The sequence below is a fragment of the Garra rufa genome, chromosome 7 (genome assembly GCF_049309525.1).
Source record: "Garra rufa chromosome 7, GarRuf1.0, whole genome shotgun sequence".
Lineage (NCBI taxonomy): Eukaryota > Metazoa > Chordata > Actinopteri > Cypriniformes > Cyprinidae > Garra > Garra rufa.
This window is the reverse complement of record NC_133367.1, coordinates 35119958-35131705: the sequence shown is the minus strand read 5'-3', so window position 1 is coordinate 35131705 and position 11748 is coordinate 35119958. Positions and strand designations below refer to the sequence as shown.

General features: G+C 37.7%; 1 long non-coding RNA gene across 1 annotated transcript; it reads right to left on the bottom strand.

Annotated features, from left to right (window-relative positions):
• Positions 1-2870: 2870 nt before the first annotated feature.
• Positions 2871-5086, bottom strand: LOC141337804 (uncharacterized). The gene is made up of 2 exons (XR_012355787.1): positions 4777-5086; positions 2871-3077 (listed from the first exon to the last, which is right to left on the bottom strand). It is a non-coding gene; the product is annotated as an uncharacterized lncRNA (long non-coding RNA).
• Positions 5087-11748: the final 6662 nt, after the last annotated feature.

Here is an 11748-nt window from a genome sequence, read left to right as displayed (position 1 = left end):
CTGCTGCAATCTAATAAACATCTTGAATTGTACTTACCTGTCCCGTGTGTCTGTGTGCATAACAGCAACATACTGTCAGATACTTTATTTAGCCACACCAGAAACATGTTTCTTATTCGGTGTTCAAGATCCCATTCTGTTATACAATAACAGCAATGGAATTCATGTGGAATTTTAAAGATAACCAAGACATCAATTTAGCTAAAAGTAAAACATAATCAGAAAAGTTGTATTGGTTTATACCAATTTGTCATTCATGGTGCTGTTATTTGTTTGTCAGTTGTGACAACAGAAAATGTTGAAGCTTGAGGTTTTTTTTTTTTCTTAAGCAAAATATGATTAAACCAACTGTAAACACTATAATCATAGGTACTACAATGTAAACCCAGAGCAGTGATTTCCCCTCACTCTCTGCTCCTGTATCTTCACTTTGGTTTCCTTGATCACTAGAGTTGTTTCCTGTTTCTGATGTTGATTCTGCAACAAACAGTAAAGAAAAAACAACAACAATATTACTGCGTGTGATAAACACAACATATCTGTCTATCGTTTATAAACATCAGCATTCAGACTGCAACATTACTAGCTGACTAAACACTTGTTGTAATTAGGTTTTATTATACAATTGTATTTAGATATTTTTAAATATAATAATCAACCAGTTTTACACACCGTTGATGATCAGCTGTACAGTCTCATGTTCAGATGAGTGTGTGATGTAGCAGATGTATTTTTCTGCATCAGCGTGAGTGAGATTGCTAAGTTTGATTGAGAAGTTTCCTCTCACATATTCATCACAATGGAAAGTTTCAACTCTTTTCTTGTACTCTGGGCCCTGTTCTGCTACTGAATCTTTACCATTAACTATATCATATACAATCTTGCTGCCATTGTGTCTCCAATGCACTTTAATGTTGTGTAGTTTAAGATCATGTTCAGTTGAAGAACAAAGCAGGATGACAGAACCACCAATAACAGCCTTTACTGTGACCTGCAGACACACTAAATTCACACAAACTGTAAGTCCAAACACACAATCTGGCATTTATACATGATACATGATTTTAACTTTTAAATGTAGTTTGTTTTGCGTTCACCTTTGTTTATCAGCACTGCAAATACACAGATGAAACAGCAACTGCAGAAACAGAAAACAAGTTCCTATGAGTTTCTATAGCTTAACCAGTAGATACTGACACTGTATTGGTAACATAATAAGTTTGATTTTCAGATGGGGTGAGCTGTAATGTAAGGTTTAGATGTAAAAAAGCACTTTTTAGAGTGGAATTTGGATCAGGCAGTCAGTAGTTTCTAACAATATCCTCACATCTTCTCAATAAGCTCTTATTAATCCCGACTTCTTATCAGTCTCAACAGTTTTTTAGTTAAATTATGTAATAATTAGGGATGTGTCACAGATCAGGCAGGAACACACGAACAACGACGTAAATAAAAGACGTACATTTAATAAATCCAAAGGGAAACAGGCAGACACAGGAACATGGAGTGGTAACATTAAAGACCGACAAGAATACAGGGGAAAACACACACCTTAAATAGACAGACTGATTACAACATCCAGTTGACAACAATGAGGGAGAAACCAAAACACTCAGAACTGCGGGGGAAAATGGGAGAAACCAACATGAAAGTCCGGGGGTGTGACAGGATGTTAGTAAATAAAAATTCGTAATCTAATTAATTACATGATGTTGTTGATTAATTAATCTAATTAATCACAAATTAAATTTGGCTGTCAAATTACCCGCAAAAGATTATTTTTAGCCATTATTGTGTTAAATGAAAAAGTATCAAGTAGACATTATAAATAGTAGTTTTAGAGAGAAATATTTTATTTGATTAACATAAAACTTATTACACACATTTAGGCTACTACGGCCTAACATTAACTGTGGAAATATTTCAGTATTTTTTGTTTATACAAAGTCCAAACAACTTAGTTACCAACAGTGTTATTTTTATATAAAATTATACTCTAAATAAGAAACTAAAACTGACAGTAGGTGGCGGTAAATGTCTTTATATTTCATTTGATTCGTTCAAACTGCTGATTCATTCAGGAATTAATTAAACAGCTCAGTTCATAAAAAGGCTATTGCATAATTGAAATCGTTCAAAACGTGGAATTGTTTCGAAACTAAACAATGTGTTGCTCACCATGCCGATTTTGCCAAGTTACTGCTAGTACTGACTAAAGTAGGAAAGTTGCTCTTTCTTGGGCAGAAAAATTGTAATATTAATTCTGCCACAGTTAATTCTGAGATCTGATCTAAATATTCATAATTAATTACAACCAGTTATAATTAATTATAAATATTTTCCCTTTTTGAGCTAATTTGCTACAGTATTAACATTTTCATTATTTGTCATATCCTAAAGACAAGATTAAAATCATTCAGTCTGAATGGATAGTCCATTGCTATTATGACAATCTTCCTTTCAATTAAAATTATTAAGTAAACAAATACAGGATTCAGGTTAACTATTTAATTTGCCAGTTGCCAATTGTCAATGTTCAAATAAATTGACAAAATGCATACAACTAAATTAACAAATGTTTCCATTTATTTTCTTTAATAGTACACTTGATGTAGCATAATGACCTGCAGATGTTAAAATCTGAATATGATTAATTATTTATCATTAAATGTTCTTGTTCTTAATTTAGCATCTTCACTGATTTACACTTCTACAACGCAACCAAATAACTATAGAGAAAAAACAAACAAACAAACAAAAACAATTGTAAATGCACAGAGACACAGAGCAAAAAAAAAAACATGCTAATGCTAAAGCTAAAGCAAAATTATACTTTCAGCTATTTCTACCAGAGAGACTCTGAGGCGATAGAAATTTGAACATTTATTTGAATGAATGAATAAGACAGAAGGGTTAATGGTTTCTTTTGGCGTGGGCTCCATCCTTAATCCGTGACTGAGGTAGACTGCATTTCCTGCCTGAAGATGAAGGCAGGGGAGAGCCTTCCCCCACGTGGTATGGATGGTAGCCAACCTGGTGGTGGTGGGGAGGATGGAGGGGAACTTCGGGTACGACACCTAGGGGCAGCAGGATGGAAGAGTAAGTTTTGGTCTTTTATTCAAGGCGTCAAGCTGCTATTGGTTGTCGAGATAATCATGAATTAGAGTCATCCTGGTAGAACTTTACGCTAAAGCTTTCATTTCTACCAGAGAGTCTCTGAGGCGATAGAAATTTGAACATTTATTTGAATGAATGAATAAGACAGAAGGGTTAATGGTTTCTTTTGGCGTGGGCTCCATCCTTAATCCGTGACTGAGGTAGACTGCATTTCCTGCCTGAAGATGAAGGAAGGGGAGAGCCTTCCCCCAAAGAAAAAGAGCCCGAAGTACGAGTGATAATGGAAAGGTTAAGATTGCGTGAAAGGGGAAGCCTTGTAATTTAAATTAAGAAGCCACGGTTGGCTTCTAATAATAGCCACGATAGGCTATGCAGGGATGTCTTTAAGGGGAGGAAGGCAATCTGCGACGGGTTAAAAGCCACGATTGGCTTATTTTAAAGATCTGATTCATTAAACAATATTGATAATAATTAGTATTGATATAGTTCTTCTTAGTAAAAGTAAAATGGGCACGATTGACTTTGCTAGCTGAAGCCACGATAGGCTCTCACGGTTAAGCCACGACTGGCCGTTCGAGCAAGTTCCGAACTTTTAAAGCCACGACTGGCCGTATAGCCTCGATTGGCTTGATGTGAGGGACCACGTTAGGTCTTGGGAAAATAAGCGAGCCACGATAGGCAATGAGTGTAAGCCGGGACGGGCGTCGAGCCTCGGTATTGAAGGTTTATCGTGGATAATAAAATAATCCAAAGGCATATTGTAGAGTGTGTTATTGATAATAAGAGCTAATAAATAAGACGATGGTAAAAGCCACGACTGACCTTCGGTTAATGCCACGACTGGCCGTTTAAGCCGCGCAGGCTTGAGTTAGGACCATGCTAGGTCGAATAAATTAGTAAAGATAAACATAAAGGAGCGGACGGCTTCGAGCCGTTATTGCCACTGGCGTTATATTGGAGGCATATCGTGCATAATATAATAATCCAATGACATATAGTAAGAGTGAGTATATAAGAGCTAATAATAAAAGCCACGACTGACTTTCGGTGAATAACGAAGCCACGACTGGCTTTCGGTGATTAGCGCCCAATATTGATGCCACGACTGGCCGTATAGCCTCGATTGGCTTGATGTGAGGGACCACGTTAGGTCTTGGGAAAATAAGCGAGCCACGATAGGCAATGAGTGTAAGCCGGGACGGGCGTCGAGCCTCGGTATTGAAGGTTTATCGTGCATAATATAATAATCCAATGACATATTGTAAGAGTGAGTTATTGATAATAAAGCTAATAATAATGAAGATGATGGTAAAAGCCACGACTGACTTTCGGTAAATGCCACGACTGGCCGTTTAAGCCGCGCAGGCTTGAGGAAGGACCATGCTAGGTCGAATAAATTAGTAAAGATAAACATAAAGGAGCGAACGGCTTCGAGTCGTTATTGCCGCTGACGTTAGGTTGCTGATTATAGTGTAGGCTTAGTCTATGAGATTACGAACGTTAGTATGATAAAGAAAATGCAAAGACGTCATATTAGTTGTAGGCTATAACGACGACGATAAGTAAAAGCATGATTGACTTTTGGTAACTTTAACCACCATAAGTAACATGAACAATTCGACGTAAAACCACCACCAGTAGCTAGCGAATTCAACGTACCTTGATGATGTGAGAGACTGCTGTGCATTCAGGACCTTATGAAATTCTGATCTGATATACGTTTCGTATGCCGAAGAAGACCATCTTCCGAGCTGTTTGATGGTAGACTCTGGAACCCCTCGTTCAGCTGTCGTAGTGGCAGCGCCGATGCGGAAAGGGTGGCTAGTATAAATATCGGGTGAAGGACCGGCGGCTGTCAAGGTAGTTGACGAATGAATTCTAAACCACCGTTTAGTAATGGGTAACCCACTTAAGAGAAAGAAAAGAGGTGACATACCAGAAGTGCGCAGCCGTATTTTGAGAAAGTTGAGCATAGAAGCGAAAGGGCATAGAGAGTAACCAAATTTATTTTGAAATTGAAATTGTGACACCAGACCCGGGGAATCTGATTTTGAGAGTTTAATCAACAGTGAAAAGTTATTAGGTGAAAAGTGTAAGTCTTGAAATAAATCTTTTGTTGGATCGAAACGATTACTATCGGAAGTAAACTCACCAATGCGCGAGAAACCAAAGAATGCAGTTTAAAACGTAGCTTCGAGCAGAGCGTTGGAATAGTTGTCAAGTAAGCCGTTACAAAGTTTTGAGACTAAGGTCTGAAGTATGCGGAGTGTGATAGGCTGACGTTTAGCTTTGAACACGGATTTTGACATACCCTGGAGAAGTAATCAAATGAAAGGGGACAAAAATAAGCTGGGGCAATTAGGGATATTATACCTTGCGTGGAATAGAACACCAGCCGGAATTTTACATATAGTTGAAATATTAAGTTGGCATGATTAAAAACAGTACGTGAGGAAAGCACACACGGTCGAAATTAAAATGGGAAGTAACGGAATTTGATAGGTGAAGCAAAACATGATGAACCGGGACCAAGCCGAGTTGTATGCTTTGAGAGTTGACAGTGCTACGCCTTTGCGATGTACGATTTGGCAGAATTTAAAAGGTTGTTAAAATCCAAAGGCCTGTTTAATTCAAGAGAATTTTTTGCAGCGTGGGCACGGCGTCGGATCCTTGTTGGCCGCTGGGTAAAGTCGTCGGAATACCTGCAAACGAGAGCGAGAGAGAGCGTCAGCTTAGGCATTAAAACGACCTGGAATGTGTTCGGCTTTGATGATAAAATTGTGCGTCATGGATTGCCAAGTTAGACGTCTTAAAATAGACATGATAGCCGGGCAATGCTAACGACCTTTGTTAATGATGTGGACAGTGGCTTCGTTGTCGCAAAACAAGGTAGTACGTTTCCGTAACCGGGCTGAGCCCCAGAGAACGCTAGCAACCGCGATAGGGTAGATTTCATAGAGAGCGGACGAGGTGGATTTTGAATGAAATAGACAAATCGTGAGGCCACTTTTCTGCGAACCACTGCCCTTGGAAGAATCCCCAAAAATCAATAGAAGTGGTTGCTTCGGTATATAGTTCGGAGCGTTGGATGATTCGGAAACGTCGTTATAGAAGGAAATGCCATTCCAGTTGTTTAGAAGAGACCAAAACCTAAGGTCTGAAAAACAACCGTCATCTAGGAGAAGCGAGTCGCTTAAATTTGCAACTGAATGAGCCAAATGCAGCATGCGAGATATGAAAGAACGACCTTGTTGAATGATTCGCATTGCGAGTTGAGACTGCCGAGAAGAGAAAGCAAGTCACGTTTGGAAGTTAAGCGAGACATGAGGAACGATTCCATAACAGACCTGATTCGGACAAATTTTTTGGTGTGGAAGAGAAGCTTGCATCTTAATAGTATCCAGAATTATGCGAGAAATTCGAGACGTATGACGGGACCGATTGTTTTTTCTTCTGACGAAGGAACACCTAAGTCGCAAAATACTTGTTTAGAGTATCGAGCACGAAGCTTCAGAAGGAGGAAGGTCGATTAGCAGAAAATCATCAAGCAAATGTAACGCGAAAGGCAGCTTGCAAATATTTAAAATAAGAACAAACAGATTCATTAAAGTTATTGCACAGAGGTATACCATTGAATTCATAATTGGACAGCCTTATATGGCGAGCGCGGGGTTTGCGGGATCAGCACCATGGAGAGCGCCCGGAGCACGGCAAGCGTGAACTTTTTAGGGCAGAGAGAGAAGCGGAGTGGCCGTGGGAGCTACAAACAGCTCGAGTCAGAGTTTTTTGGCCTCTGAAAAGGCGAATAAGCAGGTCAGAGTCAACCAACGAAGGCAACAGGAGAAGCAGCTTTTGCTGAAAAAGACTTGTGAGACTCGTAAAATAAGGTCCCGCCATATCTTAGATTAAAGTCTGCCATCATGGCTAGATAAAGTTCTAATTCCTCTCTGCGATTGGGGAAAACTAAAAGCAATGACGAATTCGGTAAAAGGCAGGTTTCGTTGTAGCCTGGGATCTGAAGATAAGTAGGACTGCCACGTCGCCACAGTCAATCGTCTGCCTGTCAATCACGGGTCGTGGTAACAGCAGTGCGGCAGGTTAATGTCTTTACCTGAGATGATGTCATATCTTATTTTGGGAGACACTGAAGCAGCAGCGGGTGGAACGAATGGTCTACCGAAAACCTGGGCCTTCAGAGCCGTTGAGAGATTGAACGCTGCAGGAGGAAATGACGTAGCGGCGTTTTGTAGCGGAGTCTGAACTGGAGATGTTGCGAAAGTCGACGTGGCAGGAAAAGTGGAGAGTGCAGCAGAGGAAATTGAATCGATGACTGAAGGGGAGACTGAGACGGAGGCGGAAGACGTCGCGGGAATATATGGTTCGGGTGCGCGCGAAGCGAAGGCTGACTGGAAGAAGCCCAGACTAGTTTCGAAACATTTGACGGTTTCGGTGAGCTGGAGAAAAGCGGATGATGAAGCCGGAAGGCTACCCAGCGTGTAGGAAGCAAGGAGGATGAGGTCATCGTGGGTCAAGTCGTTGCTGACGAGGATGCCGGAATCCAGTAAGGTGGCCGCGATATTCTCGGGAGGCCACTGGACCCAGGGAGATTCCTTAGAATGCGCATACTCCGGTGCAGGGAGGCGGGCGAAAGAGAAACGGAGTCTTCGTCAGAGATTGCAAGATCAACGAGCGGTTTTTGAAACATCTTGAGCTGCTAGAGGAATCGACCAGACGGAACTTCGGGTACGACACCTAGGGGCAGCAGGATGGAAGAGTAAGTTTTGGTCTTTTATTCAAGGCGTCAAGCTGCTATTGGTTGTCGAGATAATCATGAATTAGAGTCATCCTGGTAGAACTTTACGCTAAAGCTTTCATTTCTCTGTGTATTACCTGTTATTCAATCCTGTTCTTTTAATTAAGAATGATTTTTAAACAACGATTAATGCATTAATGATGCTTGGGTTTGTTTGTTATTGCTAGTTCAAGTTAGGATTCAAATAAGGCCTAATACGAACGTACAGCCTCGATCAGGTATCACGGCAGATGAAGTGAAATGTGTGTACAAAGCAAACTGTGAAAACAGAACTTCATAAACATAACCGATATTCATGGTACCCCGTTATAAATAAAGTATATTGTAGAATTTTGAAAATTGAGAATCCGTTTCACGTTGTAGGATTAGCTCTGTTTCCGGAAGCCAACACTTGGTTAAAAAAAACTCCTCTGCTTCCGTTGACGTCATGTGTATATATACTCATTCAACAAAGTAGATCAGGCCCTTTCCTTCAGAACTTGCTACATAACTAGTTCAAGCTCTTGTTCTGTCCAGGTTGGACTATTGCAACGCTCTCTTGGTAGGTCTTTCAATCAGTTCTATCAAACCTCTGCAACTAATCCACAATGAGGCAGCAAAGAGTAGTCTTTAACAAGCTGAAAAGAGCACACGTAACATAGCACCTCTGTTCATCATTGCTACCAATAGCCCACGCATAAAATTCAAGATATTTGCCTTCAAAACAACCACTGGCTAAATTCACTACATCAGACTTATGTGGCCCCTATTCTGCAACTGTACGGTGCACAAAATTAAAAAGGCACAAAATCACTTACACAGATTTTTACCTTTATTGTTTAACTTGATCCTTAGTCATCTTCAAGAAATGGTTAAATACACATCTAGTCCATCTACACACTAAGCTTCTAACACTATAGCATCTCTATTCTAGTATATATTTGTCCTCTTGTTATTTATTAAAAACATCGTTTTTTTATTTAAAAAACTCCTAACACTAGTGTTCCATACTTTTTTTTATCTATCTACTTTTAATTATTACAAAACATAATAACATGGCACTCTAACAGTAGATCTATCTATTTATTTTCTATCTTTTTTTAAACAACAACAAAACATCTTGCTATGTGTACTGTCTGTGTATAGACTAATCAGGACTCATCACAGTACTTACATATTGTTGCCTTTTTTTTTTTTTGGTTTGATTGGTTCGATCATCTGTCCGTGAATTCTCATTTTGGTTAGACTATGAAATATTGATCTACTATATATCAAAAATATATACAGAAATAAGTTTGATATATAGTAGTAAAAATAAGCTGGTCTTTTCAACAGGTTGCTGTAGTTGTCCTTCTATCAGATATGTCATTTGAACCCGTAGTGAAATCAACAGCAGTAAATAAAATGGGAAAATGTACTCATACTTACATGAGAATGAGATTGAATCTTCTTTCATAAACTCCTCAGGCAAAATGTTGTATTCTGGATCCTGATACTCAAATAAAACATTAAATGATTTTTAAACTCTTTCTGTTATTGAGTACTGTCAATGAAATGCTGACAGAATACTAGACAAGTTTTTATATTCACAGTATGATGGGAGGAGATTCAGTGTGCGTTGAGTGTGCGTGATTGGGGAGTGAGTTTGTTTGTTTGGCTTACAGTGAAAATAAAAGAGAGAGAAAGCAAACTCACATTGTTCAATTTTTTATTGGCATACTGTTTTTTTCAATGGTTAACAAAGGTGAGCTTAATTTATTAGTGTCGCTTTATACGAAAACACTCAGCACATTAAATATTTAGTACGAAACAAAGCAGAATAAGAAAACTAGCAACAAAACTCTTTTGATGTTTTGTATGTTCAAATATACATATAACAAAATATATACAAATTAATACCTAAATAGGGACATAGGAACATACATAAAGTATGATGTAAAGTTCACTTAAAGAAAACGTAACATGTATACATGCGGTATAAAACCGATAAACTGGTGTACTAAAACTGCATAAAAAGTATTAAATTAGTAAACTATCAGTATACCTATGAGTTCACTTTTAGTATACTTGCAGTACAAACTAAAAAAGAGAGATGTAAACTAATGTGTACTCAAAGTTTACTCCTATTATACTTAAACTATACTTAAAAGTACACTTTTATATACTAGAAAGTGGAAAAATAGTACACTTAAAAGTATACTAGTACACTTATATTTGTATACTTACTACATAAAGTATACTTTAAAAAATATCTTGAACTTTACTTAAGTATACTTAATAAAATAAACAAAGTATACTTCTTTTGGTAAGGGTATGCACACTTTATAGAATGTCTGTAGGACATTCTGATTATTTTTTTAAAAGTTCTGTTCGGTCTGTTCCTCTTAAAATTAAGCAGCTTTCACTGTGCGTGACATTATGTGCCGAAATTCAGCAGTTTCTAACACACAAGAGTCCACTGTCAGCAACAACTCTCATTAAGGGTGTCAAGTGCGTGACAAACACACTTTACAAACATTCAGAAACATGTTGTAAGTTTGATCTTGAAGTATTGAATATTAGAATTCACACAAAATTGAACTATAATTTGATATGGTGATTAACACTGAGACACTAATTTAGGCAAAGAGCAATGATTAAAAATGTAATTCAGCTAAAGGTAAAAGATAACCACAAAAGTGAAAAGTAAGAAATATGTAGACCTTGTAGACCTAATTGTCACTCATGCCACTGTTGTTTTTTCTTCAGTTGATTAAATATTATTTATCAATAACCTGCTGTTTGTGTACCCTTTGAACTCCACAATGCTTCGCAAAAGGCATTTGATCCAAAGAATTAATTTGGCAAAACTGCTAAATTAATTTTACAACAGCAAGATAGAATGTTTTTGGAGGTAACTCACTGTTTGCCTTTACCGCAGTCTATTTTTTTTTTCTTTCCTCAAAGTGATTTTTTCCATCATCTGTGTTGAGTCTTCTGCTGAAATGTGTAAACACTGAACCGATTGTATCTGGGAAGAGCAGAAACCACCTTTTCACAGTTTCCCATTACAGAAATGCCAAGCCAGCACCAGTACTTTTTTTTTTTTTTTTTTTTTTTTTTTTCCTCAAATTGGATATAATTCATATGTCATGTCATACTTGTTTGGGACACTCTAAACCACTTTAACTGTATTGACATAATTATAGTAAAATACTATACTTTGAACACACTGTTTTCATGTTAGTCTAGTATTAATTGGTTTCATTACATCCAGGTATGAAAACTCTTAGCAATCTAGGGGCCGGTTGCATAAAAGGTTTAGGCTAATCTTACAAGTTAGCCATTTTATTTCAGGTCATATGTATTTAATTCTGTCACAAAAACAAAAAAACAAAAAAAAAAAACATGGAATAGTCTAACTGCTAGCTGATCAGACTAGTTCTTCACACATCGTCTTAACAGAGAGGCTAAGTTTATGCAACTGGCCCAAGGACATTATGAAGGGCACTTGTCACTCTGTACAATATTTTTTTTCTCTTGAAAGTCCATTGGCACAGTTTGTCCAACTAAAATAACTGGAATCTTCTAAAACCAGAAGCACATGCAGGTTTAATAAAGTTGTTGCTCACTCTTAAGTCACAAATAAGGATATTGTTTTAAAACGTTTTGAAGCATGGTTGAAGTATGGCCAAAAACGAGTATTAAATATATGGCTGTAACTGATCTTGAGTCAATCTTGTAATTTTAGTTTATAAAAGCTATAATAGTAATAATAGAAAATAATTGTTATAATAGTATAGTCCTGTTATTTTGTTAGAACTTCAAATACGATAGATAAATAAATAAATACTGCATGT